At 40.4% G+C, this 21,494-nt stretch overlaps 1 pseudogene; it reads right to left on the reverse strand.

Moving 5' to 3' along the window:
* LOC119518088 overlaps nt 1-21,494 on the reverse strand; it is a 59,031-nt pseudogene that overhangs the window by 33,428 nt on the left and 4,109 nt on the right.

Genomic DNA, 21,494 nt, shown 5'->3' on the forward strand with positions numbered 1-21,494 from the left:
CCCTTCTCTAAGTCTAGGCGTCCAAGAGGCATAAAAGAATGGCTATCGAATGCTGCCAGTGTAGCTTCCTCTTTGTTTGTCCCAACGATCGGGCAGGCTGTGCTACAAGCATGGACAGATCGGCAGCTCGCCATAACGATGGAAACGGTAAATGGCTTGGTCAACCTTACCCGAGACGTGCTACGCCGCCACAATCAGATGCTGAACTTAAATTTCCAGGCCATTCAGAAACTCCAAGCGGAGATAGATGAACTTGGACTGGAAATAGATGGACTCTGGAGAGTGCTTCAGCAAACATGTGACACCCGGTGGCTTACGGTTAAACTCTGTGTCACTCCTGTCAGGGCCAACGTGACCGGAAGCATTTCCAGAGTCTCTGATTGGCTGAAAAGGTCATATTTTCCTGAATTTGTTAATCTCTCCCAACAGGTGGAATCTAGTTTAGACACAATTGGGGGGATCAAGTTAAAACCCGTTAAAGTCGATCTCTCCGGGTTAGGCGAGGTTCTACAGAAACTATTGCACAGTGTTTCTTCCTGGTTCTCTTGGCCCAATTTAACTAATTGGATCCTCATTGCAGTGGGATTATTGGTGGGATTAGTCGTTGTTAAATGTTTGCTAGAACGCCTGTTTCAAGCGCAGCAGCAATTGCGTGTTACCACTATGATGGCTATGACTCCCACCTCTGTTACCCCCGATAGTGACCGATTTATTAACCATACCCCTTCCTGGTCGCCTCAGGTGGGGCGCTTTGGAGCAAAATTTGTAGCGAATCGCATGGCTGTTTCTCGGGTGTAAAAGGCGACACCAGTAGTCATAATTTTGTCTCAGGTGGGTCTCTAGGGCAGAGTCCTAGTTGTGGCCAGACTGGACCCTAGCCATTGCACAGAGACACCTAGTGACACCCCCGACTCTGGTTACTGCTGTTCCTGCCCCCGTCGTTGTTCCCCAGTTGCCAGGCAAAGCACTGCAGGGAGAGTCACGTTGCTTCCAGCTTACGGACTCTCCGGTCTCCATATGACGTGAGCATTCTGGTTGGTGCTAGAGGCTCCGCCGCTGGATGGCTGAGGCCTAGTCCAGACTCCCCAAAGCACCAAAGAGGTTGTGAACCATTTGGGTTCACGGGAGCACGCTCATCACTGGAGACACTGGGTCAAAAATAAATAAGAAAGGGGGAGATGTGGAAAGCCGCCTCCCGAATCGGGCCTAGCGTATGCGCTGCAGCCTGCTCTAGAGTTACCCCCGCCCATCGAGTGAGCCAAGATGGCGCCTGCATCCTGTTTCCGCATAGTGACGCATGTATCCGCCACCCGCTCCTACCAATCGAAATCCTGTATACGCGATACTAGCCTAGAAGCTTATTGGTTGTTAATTGTGTATAAAAGGTCTTACCCGGACGGGGTAGGGTGAGACAGCCCACAAGGAGCCGTGCCTGACGGCCACATCGAGGCTGCTCTCCCACGAGGCGCCGTGCCCCGTGTGGGAACCAGTAACACAGAATGTTCATCTAGCTGTAGTAAAGGGCTTGCTTTCACAACTGCCGTGTGGTTCGAGTCGTGATTCATGACCAGGTTAGTTCGCGCAGTCTGCATCTCTCTCTCTCCTTCCCTGTTTCCCCTCGCCGGCCGGGAACCGGGGACCGAGCGGGGCAGCGCCGGACACTCCGCCTGTGTTATTATTACCATTTTTGTTAGACACCCAATAAACAAGCAAGATGTATGCCTGGAGGATCCAGAAAAGAGCCAAGGTGCATGCTGGCTTTCACTCAGGGTTTGGCTAAAAATACATCACAACATGCAGAGCACAGGCATGTCCCAGAAATCTCTCATAGCACCAGGGGCAGTGAAAGCACAGCTCTGGCTTTGTCTGGCAACAGAGTTTGCTTGATCATGCATGAGAGAGTAGGGGGTCTGGAAAAGCCAGTTGTGAATAAAACATCTTCCTTCCAATGTTCATTTCCAATCTACTGTGGCAGATCTGAAGTAGCAACGAGCAAAAGGGTGCCCTGGGGGTATGGTGAAGAGGGATGCAGAGGGATGGTGGGAGAGCTCTGGGTTCGGAGGTGATCCCCCCAGATCCTTACATGTGATGGGAAACCCCTGTTTAACAAATATTTATAAAGTGCCCTTGTGCATGGCACTATGGCTGATGCTAAAGGAGACAGAAAGATGAATGAGGCACTGTCTTCGCCCTCAAGGAACTTATGGGGTCTGTTTACGGTTTCCTATTCTGCACTTCCTGAGATCTGATGTTATGGCTTATAAGAGAAAAAAAGAGATATCAGGTTTGCTAAACATGCAGGTAGAAATCTCACAAGCACTAAAAACAAGAAGAAAAAAAAAAGCCAACAGAAAACAACAGGGAACTCTCTGTAACATTCTTGCAACATTTCTGTAAATCTGAAACTATTCTGAATTAAAAGTTAATAAAGAAATTTAAAACCAAGCAATCAAGCAAAGCAACAAAACCCTATAAAGTTTCTTATGTAAAACAAAATTTAACAAAAAATTTTATTCTTCTGAAATTTAATACCATTTAATAGTACCAAACCATTTCTGTAGTTCAAGGTCAGTGCCATGTTTTTAAGTAGACCATTTCCTAACTGAGAAGTCCCACACTGGCAGCCCCAGAGGCCATATCTGTCCCACAGGTGGGCTTCTTTTGGCCAATGCAGTGATTTTTTTTAAACAAGTTAGCTGCCTACTGTCTTAACCCAGGTTGCCCTGAAAACAGAGGCTGAGACAAAGAAAAGTGAACAAGTGATTTCTTTGGGAAGTGACCCAGGGAGCAGGGGTGAGGGACAGGAGAGGAAAACATGATAGGAAGGAGGGGCAGTACAGGGGCGGGTTTTAGAGTGGCCACTGATGTAGGTGCCCAGTGCTGATCACACTGGTACCTCCCAGGGAGGCTTAGACTGTACAAGAGGATAAAGGAGAGAAGCATTTATGAGCAGCTTCTTATCCATTTCCTCCTGAACCCATTGGCCAAGGGAGCCCCACAGAAAATAATTTCCTGCCCTTGTGCAAATTAATAAGCATATGCTCCAGTATGCTTGACATTATCAGAAAAGTCCAGAACAGGAAATGAGGAAAGGCTGTTGTACAATGTCTACTCAAACAGCTCTTCAAGTGGTCATTGCAACAACATTTAAATTTTTATAAATTAAATTTAAAAATTAAAATCTGGAGATTTTACAAAATTCCAAATGTCTCGATGTTCTTGAAATGCTGAGCTATCCAACAACACTAGACCTGACTTGTTCTCCAGTGGCACCAACCTGCCAGAACTGAGAGGTAGCTGCTTGGGCATACACACTCCGACTCAGAACAGTCCCCAGCGTGGCACAGTTTAAAGCCCACCCCGCCCTGCTTCATTCATTTATCTTACCTGCCTGATCCCGGTGAGTGTCGGCGTTTTACCCCTACTTGAACCATTCCTAGTGTTAATAAATATTCAGACTGAAAGGAGGCAGGGACCCACTGTTAACATATCTTTCCTTGCTGGCTTCACCTTTCAACATATACAACATTTGACTAATTTTTTTTTTTCCAATGCTAGGTCCAAATACATCATTCCTGTTTTGACTTTGAAAGTATTGGATCAGCTAAGCCAATCAATTGATTATGTGCTGTATCCCAAGCCAGGTGCTCAAATTAAATCCTCACTTTTGATATTTAACATAAAATATGATGAGAAGCTGGAAGAGTCAGTCCATCTGCTTCTTCTGACACAGAAACAAGGAGATGGACCATGGAACCAAAGACCTGCCCTGCCTAGCACGTGGATGAATGATTTTGCTCACTACTGGTTTGGAAATACTGTATAAGAGGTCCCTGGTTACATGCATATAATTAATCCAAACCCTCTAAGAATTATGAGGCTCTATTCAAACCAGCACTTATGTGCTTCCAAATGATAAGTGAGATTCCAAGTCACCATGCTAAGCATGAGACCCTGCAAGCTTGAAATACCATCAATCACAAAAAAAATGGATATATTCTGTGCAGTGCATCCTGTTACACTCAAATCCTTTGAAACGTTTTAGTTACATGAAAATATGGTTTTAAAAATACTGTTGCCTTATAAATCCAAAATAATAGAAAGCAAGAACTCCCCCAGATATTTGTACACCAATGTTCATAGTAGCATTGTTCACAATAGCCAAAGGGTGAAAGCAACCCAAGCGTCTATCAATACATAAATGGATAAACAAAATGTGGTGTGTACATATGTCTTAGTTTGCCAAGACTGCTATAGCAAACAGCATAAATGGATTGGCTTAAGCAATAGGAATTTGTTATCTCGTGGCTAGCTGTTTCATGGCTAGAAGTCCAACATCAAGGTATCATCAGGTTATATTTTCTCCAAAGTCTGTAGCATTCTGAGGGTAGTTCAATGTTTGCCACCATTACATGGTGATATATCTCTTTTTGTCTCCTCCTCTGATTTCTGCTAACTGACCGTGTCCAAATTTCCTCTGCTTACAAGGACTTCAGCAATACTGGATAAAGGCCCACCCTCATTCAGTTTGGCCTCACCTTAACTAATAACATCTTAAAAGATCTTACATAAATGGATTCACCTCCATATCCTGACTTGCCTGAACTAATAACATATTCAAAGATCCTAATTACAAATGGGTTCATGTCCATAGGACTGGGGGTTAGGATTTGAACATGTCTTTGTCAGGTACATGATTAAACCCCCAACAATATACAATGGAATATTATTCTGTCATAAAAAGGAATGAAGTTCTGACACATAAGACAACAAGGATGAACCTTAAAAACATCATATTGAGTGACATAAGCCAGATACAGAAGGACAACTACTGTGTGATTTCACCATTATGCAATGCCTAGAAGAAGCAAATTCATAGTGACAGAAAGCATGTAACAGATTACCAAGGGCTAGGCCTGGAGAGATACGGATATATTGTTTAATGAGTAAAGAGTTTCTGCTTAGGATAATGAAAACATTTCAGTAATGGATGATGTGATGGTGGCACAGTATTGCAAATATAATTAATGTGACCAAATTGTATATGTAAAGGGCTTTAAATGGGAACCATTTTGTTGTATATATGTTACCAGAATAAAAGTTTAAAAACACTGACACCTAAGTCCTACTCCCAGAGCTTCTGATTTAATTGGTCTTGGGTAGGGCTACTGCATGGGGAATTTTCAAAGCTTTCCAGAGTTGTCTAATGAGTCACCAAGGTTGAAAACCACTCGTCCAGAGATGGAAATAGTATGGGCCATGGCCATGTTTGCTGTCCCCTCACTGTTCAGCTAGGAAAAGCCAGCACTTTGCTATAGCCTCCCTGCTGTTCAGTCCTTGGATTTGTAAAACAGAGAGTGTTAACTGGGTCAGCCTTGTGCAGTTCTTTTGTAATTCATACAAATGGAGGTCAGGGTATAAGCATTAAATGAGTTGTCACCATGGACTAAGAAGAATTTGAACCCAAGGCTGCCAGGTGAACAGGAGTCTTTTTAAAGCTGTTGGTGTCACCTGAACTTGCAGTCATTTTGAGAGGGATTTGTTTGGGTTATAAATCTTTATCCTACAGTTGACTGGATCCCCCCCCCCCCACACACACCGAGGACATTAGAATAATAGTCTTTCCATCATTGTTCCAGCTGCAGCAAATAGATGAACAGAAACAAATTTAACCCACTGGAATTACTCTCTAAATAAATTCAACACTTGGGTTCAAAGTGCTACAAATAAATTCAGTACTTTATTCCCCATTATGTGGAACAGAATTTAACTGTACAAGGACAAACTAAGAAATACCTATTACACAGTCAAGGTGGCAATGGATGTGGGGGAATTTAAAAGGAACCACTTCAAACTATTTTTAAAAGAAAATGCATCCCACTGGGACAACGACTGCCCAATGCCAACTATTCATAAATCAGGGTGAACAAAGAGAAGCTTCAAATTTTGTGACTCTGGCCAAAGAAAAAGACCTAGAAAAGGAAAGAAAATAGCAGATGCAGCCAAGAACACAATGGAGCTCACCTGACTTTGCTCTGGGTTTTTCATCCTTGAAAAGATATTTCTATCTTGCAGAAATTGCATTCAACATAATGCTCATAGAAACTTTGGTAAAATATTCCAAATTTTATAAAAGGTTGTTGGACATTATTAAATAAGTCTGTGTTGCACTTATTTTTAATATCTTTGTGCACACTCAGTATGTGTTGTGGTCGTTCCCAGCAGAGATTTATTACTAAAGTAGATCTGACTTGAGGTTGTGTGCAAAGGAAAGTAGTCAGTGCAGGAGGAATATTAAGTAATAATGTGGTGGTGCGGTGGAGTTGGGCTGAAGCAGAGAGAGAGGGCTTGTGAGATATGTATGCCAATTAAGGTGCTCAAGAAATGAACACGAATTCATTTTGGGTACATACCAGCCCCCTCCTCTGCACATATCCCTAGGGATGCTTCTGGAATTGCCAGAGCTAAAACAGGACATTGAAAATGTAATGTCTCCTTTGATAATGTCAGTGTAATGATTCATTAGTGGGTGGGGCACCACCACTCCTGAGCCCAGACTGTGAGGCAGAGCCAGGAAGACACTGGTGACCACTCCATCTCTCAAAGTGCAGTTTTTCAAAAGCTTCCAGTCAGAATTTCATCCAGTCACGAATTACATATGCACCAAAAGCCTCCTAAGCATACCACACAGTATGTCCCTGGAGAGGCAGAAGGGCAATATGTGGCACCAGTCTAGGAAAGCTTATAATGTTATTGGTTTACCAATGCACAGACAAAGCCAATGTTTGACAATAAAATTCAATATGTAATTTGCAAAGTATGTTGCAGAAAACTCTTGCAAGTTGGAACTTTGCAATTTGGGCTTTGGTATTGGCCATGCTGGACAGACATACAAGCCATGTTTTCTAAATGGGGGTCCTTCTCTGAGCTGTGCTTTAAATTCTTCTTATTAGAACAGGAAACAAACCATGAATAAGAATAAATTTTCTTGTAGTTACCCCATGAGTCAGAACACAAAACTGCAGAGCACTTTGCTTTTCTCCCTATTCACAGGAGATAATCCATGGTGCTGTGCATAGTGAGTCACTCATAAAGAGAACAAAACAACAACTCATTAAGGCCTACAGGGACTCAGCGGAGGGCAGGGGAGGCCACAGAAGTTTTTGACAAAAAGGTGGCCCATAGGTTAAACCTTTTAAGACAAACAGGTTCGAAATAGGCAAAGAGGTATTCTACAGGAAGGAATCGGCATAGGAAAGTCCATGGTACTTTTGCAATCAAAAATAGTCTTCAGGAGCTGGGAACATGAAATAAATGACTGAAGGAGACGGCTGTGATAAGACAAAAGACAGAGAGAGGCCTGTGGCAAACTGGAATGTGAATAGACTGGCTAAGAGCAATCAATTAAAAATTTCTAAAGTAAGCATATTTGGGGCCAAATATAATCTGTGGGCATTAACTTTGTGACCTCTGATCTAGAGGACAAAATGAAGATAAATTCTGAGTAGTAGACTGGAAATAAAACTAGTGCTGTACCCACAAAGCTAAATCAAGTTTGGACTGAGAAGAGTATGGCAGGAAAATAAGGTTTTTCCCAATCTTTTTGCAGGATCTTCTCTTCCCTTCCATTGACCATGAGTGCTCATATATGAGCTCCTTTTCTCTTCTCCCTATACATTTTTCCTGGATGATCCAATCAAGTCCCATGAAAGTATTAGCTTTCAACACCTAAATCTTAATCTTCAGTTCAAGCCTCTCTTCAGAACTCCAGAACTATATATCCAACTCCCAATTAGACAGCTATACATGGATGGCCTAAGGCACCCCAAATTCGAAAGGTCCATGGTTATGCATACATCTTCACCCCCCAAACCATCTGCGTTGCAAGACCTGATTATTAGCAGCACCTTCTAGACACTTGTCCTAACCTGAAACTTCAGCAATGTTCTTCACTCCTCTTTGCTTCATCATCCTGCTTGTCTTACAGGTTCTAAGTAAGTACTGATTTTACCTTCTAAACATCCTCAGCTTTGCCAGTCAACTTATCTGATTTGCAGGAACAAAACATACACTTACATACGCACACACACACACTCACATAGATAAACACATACCACTCACACTTGATTATGAGTTCCTAAATTATTTGGCCAAGGAGAGATAACAAACAAGGAGGGGCTGACACAATATAATCTTTTTCCCAAATTTCTCTTGTCCTGTTGCTGGTGTCACTTTTTGCATAGTTAGGAATCTAGCAAGATGAGAATAAAATCCAAACTCTTGTTATACTACTACTTTTTTATACTCAGGCTTACGTCACCATTCCAAGAGAACATGAACTCATTCTTTGCACTTTCATATAAGCATTGACCTCTGGGCTCTTTAAGTAAACCAGCATCAGAAAGGCAAAGTGCTCTCTGCAGGAGAAGAAAGCAGTCAATGTCCAATAGTACTAAAATGATATCTGCCTCCACTTTTGCAATGCCCTACAATTTTTTCCCAAAAACATTTCTCAAACCATCTCAAATCATGAAAGCCACTGTCCTGTCCAGGCTACCAGCCTCATATGCCTAGATGAAGATACAATCTTCTAACTCACTTCACTGACCATCTTGCCTTTCTATAAAATACTCCATGAACTTAAGCCACCATAATCTCCCTAAAGCATCTTCATGTTACAGTTTCTTACTCTCTCTACAGCTCATCTCTCACCTCTCTGCATTAACTTAACTTGAACTTCTTTTAGATCCTTGGAACAACCAAGTTTTATTACTTCCAGACCTTTGCTTGTGCTACATTTTCTTCTTGAATACTCTTGCCTCTTTGATCACCTTCGCTTCAACTTTCAAGCCTATACGTAGATGTCACAATTTATGGGATTCAATCTCAGAGGCACAATTTGGGGTTGGATGACTTCCTTTCATGATGCTTACCATAATGTACCACAGTTGCATGTCTATTTACATCATTCCTTTTTACTGCTGCCAAGCTTTGTGAGGTTAGGAACCATATCTGCCATAAACATTGCTGTGTCCCCATAATGTAACATCATTGCCTAGTATATACCAAATGAATGCTTTTGAATTAATTTTAGGGAAGTGACAAAACTAGAACAGTGTGTTAGAAACTCATGATTATCCATAGTCTGGAAAAAACATCACGGGGAAGACTAAGGGCAACATAAAACTAATATGATAAAGTGGCTGAACGGGGTTGAAATGTCGAAGGTTCTCTTGGCATGAGAGCCATGGAAATACAAATTAAGCAGGAGTGATAGGCATCATTTAGTAAACATAAATATATGGAATCAAGAAAAATGAGATTCTAGGAAGACTCTTTCTAGAATGCAAGAATTGTGATACTATTTGATACTTGAATACCTAAGTAAAACAAAGCAAAACAAAACAAAAAGATAGGAAAGTGGAAATGGGGCTTGCAAAGACCACAGGAGTGAGGTGTTAGGTTTGAGCATCACTGGCGTTGGGGCCATCTGATATCAGGCCAGTCAGTTTGAGGAAGGGCTCACAATATCCTTCCTCAGGCACAAAACAGACCCAAATCCAAGACACGACCAACTATGGTCAGAGTGATAGACCCGGGTAACGGCAGGTGTTCTAAGTTTGGCCTAACCAGATCTTCCTTGACAATGTTCTCTTGTAGGATACAGAAAAGTCTCTTTCCAACAATGTTACCAAGAGAAGAGAATATTGGAATGGTGTTAGCAGAAGCCATCCTCAAATAGATCTCTCTGAAGAATAAAACCAGGTACGGAGAATTGGAACCAAGAAATGGAGAAAGAAGGCCAAGTCCCAAGAATTTTATCTGAGATCAGAAGTACTGCTGGATTCTCCAGTGATATAAGGCAACATATTTTATTCTTGCATAAGCTAAATTGAGTTGAGATACTGTCACTTGTAACTGAAAGACACTTGAGAAGGAGAAACAGTGACAATTGAAGTTCAGTGGTAAGAGCATCTTAAGTGCCATGGAGAAGAAATAGTAGAGGTCTAAAGTTGGAACTTTGGAGAATTACCATCAATAAAGAACAGGAAAAGGAAGAAGATTCAAAGAAAATTAGATCCAAGGATGATGCAGAATTGACAATAGCCAATTATTTGGAACATAACTGGGCAAATGTGAAAAATTTTGGTCAATGGTTCAAGATACTGAAAAATGTAAATGTAATCCTAGAAGTGCAGTAAATATCAACAATGAAAATCCAGATAAGACTGACTCTGCAAATGACATGGACTCTAAATTAATACATATAGAATGATGAGAAAGGATTAAGTTTTACCCATGGTTTATATGGATTAAATTTTCTCTTAATTAGACTTATTTCTAAAATTTACATGTCATAAAATACACATCTTTAAAAATAGTATTTCTTTCCAAAGACACTGCCATAGAATATCTTTTCAATCCCTCTCTCTTTCTCTCTTTTTTAACTTGTAAAGTTGTCTGACTAACAAGTCTTTTAAAGTGTGTTGGCATCAGCTGACAGTTGCTAGATCACATCTCTTATTCCTTCCTAAAAATAGGGAAATAATGAGTGAACTATGTTCATCTTTGGGAGCAAAAGGTATGTTGTGTAGGGAGGCAAACACACTCTATCAACAAACTGGAAAAAAAATTCTGGGTTTGAAGATGTCAGAATATATGCAAGTCATAGGTAACAAATTCAAGGGTAAAAAGATTTCTGCTGCACAGAATATTATGAGCAGTGGATAGCAGGTGATTTCCATTTTTGCTGGCAAGGTGAGTAAAATGGCAATAATTATAGTTATAACTATAACCAGTAACAATTATTCCGTATGTATTAAATGGAAGACAATGTGCAAAGCATGATAAATGCATAATTGTAATAAATGATCCCAATAACTATATGTAGTGGGAACTTTTTACAGATAGAGGAATTGAAACCTACAGTTTAAATCCTAGAATTTGATTAAGGTCCCACTAATGGCACATATTAGTACCAGAATACAGACATAGTTTAAATTTAGAGTGTGCATTCTTCCCTTGCCCTAATGTGTCCCATAAGAAGTAACAAGAAATCAAGTTAGCCAGCAGGAATACAATGGATCACAGTACATCAAAAGATTGCAGATTCTCTTTTCTAAAGATTAAAAAACAACAACAAACTACAACTACAGCCTAAGAGATACTACACTAAGTTGAGTTATGAAAAGTTCTTCTGACTTGACTTGTGAAAAAAAGATATACCTAGAGATAGGAGAATAAATTGAGAGCAATCCTCTCAAGATAAATTTCAGCCTTCCAAATATTGACCAAAAACAACTCTTGAACTTCATTAAAACCTAAAAGTTGTTCTTTTTAGGTAAAGTGCTAGAATTTTCAAACAGAACCTTATAACTGTTGCTTTGGCACAGTGGAAAAATAAGCCCTTTAAATCAATAGTATATACAGAAATGCTCACAAGTTTCAAAAATATTTCAATTATTATTATATACATAATAATTAATACAGGTACCACTTTAACTTACAAGAGGTTTATGAGTTTTCAGCTCATTAACATCAATTAAATTTATGCTATGCCAAATTACACAGGGTAAAATTATTTTAAAAGTTATTTTAAAGATCACAGGGGTGGGAGTTATTTTATGAAACTAAACCTAGCCTAAAATCAAACCTACCTTAAAATGCATGTGGGTGTGTGCATTTGTGTACACATTTTTCAAGGGAATCAAAGTTATTTCTTTGCTACAACTGATTGTGAGAACTGATGCAAGCATTCTTTCAAAAATCCAATCTTCACCCAATTCTTTCTTTAACCTTGACCCCTATAGACAGCCTGAGGTACAGAGAAAGAATTCAATCTTAGCCCCTTCTCAAGGGACTTGCACTAGTAACTGGGTAAAAAAAAAGGGCTTTTTGAGGAATAAGAGGACTGGCTGAACTTTTTGGCCCACTGGGCCTGGTCTAGCTCAGAAACCAGTCAGTTCTGCTTACCCGAGCAATATCATTTAGATAGCGACAACATTCTTGGTTGGTGTTCCAGGCTGAGAGGCTGTGTAAATGGGTGGTGGCCGTAGAGGAGGGCAGAGAATCAGTGCTGACAGCCAAGCATGAACTCCCACAGAAGGAACTTTTTTAATTCCCAACAACAGTAGAGGAACCTTGCAGGAAGGAAAGCTTCCAGGGACTCTGAGATGGTCATGGAAATGGAGGGGATGGATGAAAACAGGAACACAGAGCAGAGGGACTGGTAATAGTGCCCATTATCTGTTCAATGAATATTGGCTATTGTGGTTCCTGTATTATTAAGAAAGATTTAAAGGCATTGATCCCTAAAAGGTTTATAAATTGAACTTCCTAGACCCTCCTTAGGCTTTCAATGGGTGTTCAATGATTTGGTTTTTGTTCATTTGTTTACCTACGTATTTGGGAGGAAATCAAACACAGTGGTTTAAACACACTTCTTGAATCAGACTCCCCGGGCTTGAAAGCTGTCACCATCTTTTCCTACATTTGCAATGTTGGGTGATTTATTTAATTGCTCCATGCCTCAGTTTCCCAATCTGTTATAAAGGCAATAATAACGTACGTACTTCACAAAATTCTTGTGAGCGTTACCTGATTTATTATAAACAAAATGCTTCAATTGGCACTTGACACATGGAAAGTACTCTGTATGTGTTAAGACATTATTCTTTTGTTATTGTTGTTTTTCTTAATACATCTGAAAACTGTCTCCTAATTCTGATGGAGCACAGAATGCAGACCAGAGTCACAGAAATATAAATATACAAAAGCAAAATTCAAGTCTACCTTTAGGATCCTAAGCCATAGGTGAATGTCTTCTGCATCACACTATCCTACACCCTAACTCCAGGGTGCAAAAGAACAAGCTTATACAACCTGCCTGGGAACTTGACCCGCCTTCAATATGCAAAACATCATCTCTTCCATGGGTTGGATTCGGGCTGGGGCTGACCAGGGATCACTTTTGTTAGGTGCATTAACTCGTGGGCCACTAGGATGCCATTTAGTCCAGAATTAGTCATTTACTAATGACTATTACTGCAGCAGCCACAGACCTAAGGTCAACAATTTTCTCCCTTCACACTGGGAAGATCCAGTATGATAGAGGCCAGACAGGGAATTTGCATAGTATCTACTTAGGAAAAGAGGCTCATCATAGAAGGAGGCAGAGGAAGAACCTGTGTTGAAAGTAAGCAAAGGAGGTGAAACTTGATGGGAGCTTCTATAAACTTCTCATGGGGATACCTGGCCTATTTCTCTAGCGGGGATATGGCAGGTCCTCGCATTTGGTACTTGCAGCAGGGCAGCTGGGGAAACCGGACCATGTCTGACCCAGGCCCCACATCACTTTTACTGGCTGCCAATTCTTTTTCACTCTGAGCATCTGGAGCAACACCCAACTGTGTTTGCCAAACTTGCTTGTATGTGTGCAGCGTATTTGTTTTATGATCAGTGTCTTGGGTTTTAAATAAGAATACCACGGGAGATGATCCTGAGGTGATCCTTGCTAATGTACCGTTAGGCTAATAAGTACTGAGATGATCCTGCTCTTTGATTTCATGAATAAGAAAACAAAATGGCAAATGTGTGACATTTAAAAAATTATTATTACTAAGTGCAGAATTTATTTTAACCCCCTCTGTAGCCACTAAGTTTCAGGTTGAATGTGCTGCTTGCCAGATTGTAGCTCCTGCTCCTCTTCTCCTTAAATATGTGCTTATTTACTTCTTGCAGAGTTCAATTTTAGAACCCATCAAAGTAGATCCACTCAGACTCTGACTACATTTTCATGCATAAATTCATAGATGTCTTCAGAAGGAACTGCACTCGCATATGCAAATACTTTCCAATGCCTTTTCATTTCTACTTTTGGCCTGCACAGTTTTTAATTCATGCAAACACATTACACAAACAAATATGGGCTCAATAGCAACACACGGCATGTGTGAATTGTTAATTGCAAAGCTATGAGTTTGATATGGCCAAGCAACTTCCATTACTATCAATGGAGGGGAACAAGATTAAACAGAGAGAATAAAGGTGTGTTTGAAAATAAAACCCAAAGCACCTGGTTTTGTTTTATGTAAATATTAATAAAGCAAAGGTGACAGGCCAATCCACAATTCAACAATGATCTGGGATCTACAGCTCAGTGCACATTGATCTAGAAGCCAGGATGCACCCTTAATGAGACTTAGGAAGAAGAGCCTACATTTCAGCACAGAATCACAAGAAAAAAATGTATGCAGCAATGCCATAAATGAAATAAAAAGCACAGCAGAAAATGAAAGGCTTTCAACCATGTCGGACGTGCATCACCTTTCAAAATATTTGAATCTTGTGTTAGCGATGCTGTAGGAAAGAACAGATAATTGTCCTAATTTTTCATATTGGAAATTTAAACACTGCCTTAATTAATTAAGCTGTGATTCTTCACATTTTTTCTAATTCCCACTACATGTGTTTTGGGGTCAGGTGAGAGCTTAATGAAATAAAACACTTGTTGAAGTAGCTCACAGATCAAAGTTATTTGATACAGAGCAATTTTCAAGCAAATCCCTCACCCCCAACCCCCATTTTCTCACGGAGGAATAGTATGTGCTTCATTTACATGAAGATAACTCAGAAAATAAGACAGGGATAAGATAAAAATTATCTCCTGAAAGGATCTAAAATTGCAGTGCAAATACAAATTTAACTGTTTTCTGTTGAATTTTTCAATATTCTGTTAAACATAAAACCTGGAGCTAGGCTAAACTGGGACCATACGAGAGTATGAGTTGTAGGTTGGTGTAAATACTTGCCATAATGCCAATTAAAAACATAGACAGATGACAGATAGTTTTCCTGGTTGGCAAAGTGAGGTGCAAAACAGACATCACCTTCATGCTTGTTTGTAATAAAAAATCTCAGTTGAGATTGTACATGGTAAATGGTAAAAAAGTCACCTAGTGGATAGCACTGAACATTCATTAAATCAACGCGAAGACCTAGAGGATGCTGGAAGTTGCAACACCCTGTTCTGCTACTCGGCACACTTGCTCTAACTTCCATCTTCTATCAGTGCCCCCAGCCACTGATTACTTGGTTACATACCAGGAAGATGGAGGTTGTGTTAGAGATAACAAGGCCTTAACCTTTATCGTAAATTGCAGAGGATTCAAATAATAAACAGGACCAAGAGATGCCCTATCTGTCAAAGAAAGGACTTTTGCTCCCAATCTGAGGCCATCTTGATGGTAGGATGTGTCACCCCTTTGTGTTAAACTTTATGCAGTTCTTCCTCTTTGTGGCTGTCAAATATTGAGCAAATTATTTAGGCTCTCTCGGCCTCACCTACCTCACCTATGGAGTAAAAGAGAATATTGCCCTTGGAGAAAATCAGAGGTGGTCAAATAATGACTACAAAATACCTGGCTATAGTAGACACTTGACAAATATTGTCCCCTTTTCCCGACATATAAAGAAAACTCCTAAAAATTGACAGAGAGAGAGGACTACAGAATAGGAAATATGGCTTACCATAGAACACAAAAGCAGAAGTTTACCTCTTAATTGAATGCACCCTGTGATTCTATTTTACTAAGAGGATGAAAAACAAAATGTAATATTGTAGGTCCTACTTTATTTATATTAAATAAATTTCCTACTTATATTTTCAGATATAAGTATCAATAACTCTGAAAAAAAGATTTTTTTTCCTAATGTTTTAATTTTTGTGCATGTTTTGGAAAAGGTTGGATTCAATACACCACCTCATGATTCTTAAATCAACAATTTCTATTTAACTGGATCTGCTGTGGGAACATTTGTCTTTGATTTTTATTGTTTCAGAATAAATGAAATGTGATAATGATTCCTACTATTTCCCCCCAGATCTCATTTTACTAAATTGCATTTGGATCCATTATTTATTCAGGAGTGTATGTATATCCAGGAAAAATATTGTTCGGTTCATATTGAATATTGGGCTATTTTTGAAGGGAGTCAGTGTATATTTGAAACATAGAGAAACACATTTATTTTGTTCTCAAAGAATAGAGCAGAGGATTTGGCAAATCCAGATAAGTAAGCTTTAGCCTGACACCATCTATTAAAGTTCTTTGAGATTCACAGCCATTTTTCTCAAACCCTGATAAACTCACAGAGATCATGAAAACCCAACTCATTTTCTCTTGTCAAACACTCAAAAGATGCTCACTTCTGTATGTGGAACATCAGTGTTTCATTTCTTAGACTTTCCTTCAGCCTATGAGATGTTTTAATTTTCCATGAGTAAAATGAGAGATTGTCATGATTAAGGATAGAAAGAAACAGAATCAATCTTGTCTCTCTCGTAAATTCTTCAATTCATATCTCATCCAATTCCTTAATACCTAATGTGTAAATTTTCCCATTTCGTGTTTTATTTGAAAAGTCATCTTGGCAGTGGATGGCCCAACGCAATGCCAAGTCTTTTGGTTTCCCTTATTTGCTATAAAGAGGTAGTATGGCTTCTTTTAAGAGCTCAGTGAACACTGGGATCTGTGTTAGGTATAATAAGATCCTCCTTACAACTACAGCAATTTAATAGTTTATTTGGTATTTGATCTCAGTAAGAAAACTGCCCTTGCTCCAAGGGCATGTAAAGCATTCGGGAACACCCCCTTGGCACCAGGGGACATAGAGCAGATCTTTGAAACCAGAGTTTTGCTGAAACTCTCTAAGCCCCCTTTCTAAGTGCCTCTTTTTTGCTTTCGTTAGAGTTGATAAGGATTGAATATAAGCGAATCACAGGGAACCAACACATTCAAAAGCAGAGACGGCATCTGAAGCAAACAAAACATGCATGCCGTTCTTTCCTATCTACCATAACCTACTCAAAACAAAGTCAACAAATCAAAATCTATGTTGGTTTTCACTTGTCTTTGGTGAATCATCTTCCCATCACTGAATTCCAGTTGCATTTCAAGTCTTCAATATGCAGTGCATCATTTGCTTCCTTAGACTAACGTGTGGGGCCTGGAATGCAGAGATGGCTTTTCTCCATTTCCTTTTCATCCACCTCTTCCCAAATGGAACTCCAACTGAGATTGCCCTTGGTCAGTGAAGACCTGAACTTTACTGCCAGTTACTACCAACTCCTTTCCACCTATTACCCCCCAAAAAGATTTTTCTATGAATAATTTAATAAGGTATAAGCTTTTTCAAATTTTGGAGTATCTTTTCCTTGAAAGTATTTCTTACTTATCAAAGCTTTCCAAGTATGGCTTATTTATATAACAAAAATCCTTAATGATTTGGTCTATATTTTGCTCTCACCACACTGTTTTGGTTCATTACTCCCACCTGGACCATAGAAAGAGCCTCAGAGCTACAAAGGATCCCTCCTCAGGCACAGATACGGCCATACCCCTTCCCAATTGACAAGAAATGACATGAAATACAATTAAATAGATAAATAAATAAATAACGATGAATTCTTACGGTTTTGCCTTTCATTGATTGCCGGTATCTGGTCCAAACCGACATTTTCAACCACTTGTGAGGCTCACTGTGAATTTCCTTGGCTCTTCTACCATATTTGCTGATTCTGCCTCCCAAGGGTGGGAGAGCCCTTTCCACTACGGCTGTCAAGAAAATAGCACTGGCGACATGATGATTTGCAAGCAGGGATGCAACTGTCCTTCCCTCCCTCTGTCCTCTCCCTCCCCACTTCTCTCGCTCACTCTCTCTTTCCTTTCTTCTATCTTTCTCTTTCTCTCCTTCCTTCTTCTCTCTCTCTCTCATGCCTACAAAGGGCACTTTTCCAACCATATTCTTCTGTTCTCATTAAAAGCCAAAAGGTTGCCATGTAAGATACATGTACTTTCAGATGTAGATAAAAGGCTAAAATTGTTAGCTTTAGGATGTATACAAAGAAGAGTCAAAGTACCAATTCTTCTTGGCAAATTATGAACTCTCAGGAACATCAGGGTATAGAAGGAGGGCAGATCTGTCACATGATAGCATGGAGGCATATCTTGGTGCAACACAATCCTGTTTTGACGGCCATGTGTTAATTGCAATAGATGTAAGGCATTCTTATTACCAAACCCCTTCTTCTTTAGTACTTGAAGGAAGCAGTGTTGGTTCTCAAAATTATTCCATCCTATTCTATGAACCATTTCCTGAGTATTTCCTCTGCAAGAAACAGTAAAGCATCTCATTCAACAATGACAGCAGCCATGGCTGGTGTTACCCTATGCTGTTCTCTGACTGTGACTGTTTTGTTTATTCTCTTCACTTGGCCACTAAAACAGCTACCAGGGACTCCTCCTCCCACCCAGTTCTGACCACGCCAATTCCCTATTTAAAATAAACAAATACATAGCAACAACCTTTAAGCCCTTACAATTCATTTACAAAGACATAAATCACTAGAACCCACCCAACATCAAAATCCTGTTTTCTTGTTAAACCAACCACAATTGAAATGTCATCACCGATTCATTAACATGTGAAATTGCGCTTTGCCTTGCACATTCAATAAAGTTCTGAGTAAACTGTCTTTCAGGAGGATTTATTCATTCAAATTACCTTTTAAATGAATGAAGAAAACTCACTGCATTAACATCCCAATTATTTCAGTTATGCTCCATATTTGTGGAAGAAACAAAAAATAGCTCCTGATTGGGTAAACTCTGAGTTCTTCAGACAGCTCTTCAAGGCTCTCAAACATCTATACACTGCTATTCAATAAACCCCTACTCGGGGATTTCAGGTCCAATCAGACAAAGTTATCCATTCCAGTGTGGGGCCTCACTCCTTCCCCATCTGTTCCAGCCACTTTCATACTTTTAAGGAAGCTGAAAGTACCCTCAGTAGATACCACTAACGGCAACCCAGACAGATTCCTGTGGTACTACTCCTGCACCAATTTACATCTCTATATCGGTGTTCCCCAACTAGGGACGTGAGCCACTGGTGCTGTGCGAGAAGATTTTAGGAAATATAGTTATGGCATTAAAAAGCACCCTATCACATACAAAGAACACTGTCACCCTTTCAATTCTTTCTCAGTCCCTTGATTTTGCCCAGGAGAAAGTACCTGCTTGGTGTTAGCAGTTCTTTACCACCTGATGACACAAATTAATTCTCTTTCTTTTCTTAAACAATGAGAGAGAGCACCTCAGCCACAGTGCCTTTGGCAAGAAGGAAGAGCTGGTAGGAATTTAAAGACATAATTTGGATTTCACTGTTTTTTATGGTTCAGTTCCATTCATGACAAGCGATCCTAGTTTCTATCTAAGGAAGTGAAACCAACTTTTATTTTCAGGTGAAATCATGTAAGGAAAGAAACAAGTATGTCATTTTAGATAAAGTAAATCATGAGCGTGTGATTAGATTTTAAGTAAATAACATGGTTGCATGCAGATGGAGTGAAAATAGAACAGTGAAGAGTTGGATGTGGGAAAGCCTTCTAGGATTATTTGTGCTTCAAGACAATGCAGAACTATGATGACAGTTGCCGTTTGTCATAGTTCTGTGACATCACTGAGCCTGGCCCTGCCTTCAACGTGATTTCCTAAAAATACTCATTGATTTGACTTTAGTCAATACCTTGTTGAACAGAGAACCTTCTGGCAATAGACAAGCATATCCTTTGAACCTTTCTATCTTCTCCCTTTTCTGATTCCCCATGTTAACCCTTCTAATACCAAATTTATAAGGTTGGCTGTTCAAAATCGGCATACCCATAACATGTTTTCCACTCAAGAAATGTGTCATACTTTTGTTAAGTCCACAAAACATTCTTTGACCACATTCTACCAAATGCTAGTTGGAATCCCCATAAAGAATGAAAGTTGCCAACCACTAGGCATGAGAACCGTGAGCACAGCACGGTCCTCTGGCTGCAGTCTGGGAGCCTAGTTCTGACATGCAGCTTCTGTGGGAAGATTCACCATTCATCCCACTCAGAGTATCTTCATTTTTAATTCTGTACAGAGGCTTAAGGTTAATGATAGCAGTACATAAAGGTAGAACGGAATGATACCTCATTAATTTTCAAGATTACGCCATTAGACGAGTAAATTGAAAGATGTCGTGCTATCTGTAGCTATTTAATGTGTCTTAGAGGCTTCTTTTCCTCAGGGTTTGCAGATCTGCTCCATAATGCCGACACATTTTCAACTACAATTAGCTAATAAGTTTTCCTTTGATATTTTTATATTTCTCTATAATGGTTATGAGATTTACTTTGTTCCTGTGTCTATGCAGTAAGGGCAATTTCCTGTGCAGCATGCCTGTTTTGATAGCTGTACTGTTGAATAAATGAGAGGTCCTATTTAGGTATGAAACTCTTGTGTTCATCTCTTAATCAAACAACCAAGTTACTTCTAATTCCTGGGCGAGCACACAGGATATTGCTCTGCTGAATTTTCAACATGTAAGAACCACTCTAGTAAAATTCTGGTTTGACAGAAAATATTTTAAGGTTAAAGGAGAAAAACCAGGCTCCCACTGACGATGGAAAGAAATGACTGGTATGATTGTGTACAGTTGTGAATGTGTGTGTGCATCTAGTGTCATAGAATAACCATTGGTTCAATCATAGATAAGATACTAATAAAGAGGAGCCAAAGGATTTAGGAGGAGGGGTAAAAATCTGAATTGGAGAGGAACCTACTCAGTCTTGGAGAAATTTGTCCAGTATGTCATCACCACCACGCTGAGCATGACGTCGTTCTTGGAGAAGTTGCAGCTGAAGAGCTCTGTGGGGCCAATCATGGGGATCCCAAAGACATAGGGGACTTCGTCACCACGGGCTGAATGAGCCCAGCTGGGCTTCATTTCACTTTGGCGGTGGTGGTAGAATGCATAGAAGGAGGTGGGAGAGCCGTACTGGGCATGCAGGTCAGCAGTGGCCACGGCACGCGCCACCCACTGATGGTCAGTAGAGAGCCACCAAGGTTTTCTGTCATGTTTCGGGGTTTTCCTTGTCTACCCAGTCCGTGTACATGAACTTGATGGTCTCCCGCAGAGTGTCCTTCCCTTCTGGGTAGCCGTACAGATTGTCCACAAAGTTGGACACGGAGAAGTCAAAGTCATTGGGGGTCATGCCGTCTTCGTTGTCCACGATGCCACTGACGAACTTCAAGCCTTCGCCTTGGTTCACGCCGAGCATGATGTCGTAGTTCAGGAACTCCCCCTGCTCCACGAGAATCTAGGGGTCGTCGGGGATGACGTCACCGTCGATCACGGGCCCGAAGGCAATGTGGTATGTGGCTGGGGTGATGGCCTGCTGAATGAGCTCTTTGTAGTTCTTATTCTGCAGGTATTCAACCATGTCCGTGGTGTCCAGCATGTTGCAGCCGAGCTTATTTGCCAATATCCCAGTGTACTTGGCAGGCTGATAGTTGACTGCCCAGCTGCATAAGGCGGTGCCGCTCTGGATGATGGCTTTTTGGAACAGACCTGCAGGTGCAAATTGCGGACATGCAAATGAAAGCCTGAAATATAAAAAA

Source organism: Choloepus didactylus, chromosome 21, assembly GCF_015220235.1.
Source record: "Choloepus didactylus isolate mChoDid1 chromosome 21, mChoDid1.pri, whole genome shotgun sequence".
NCBI lineage: Eukaryota > Metazoa > Chordata > Mammalia > Pilosa > Megalonychidae > Choloepus > Choloepus didactylus.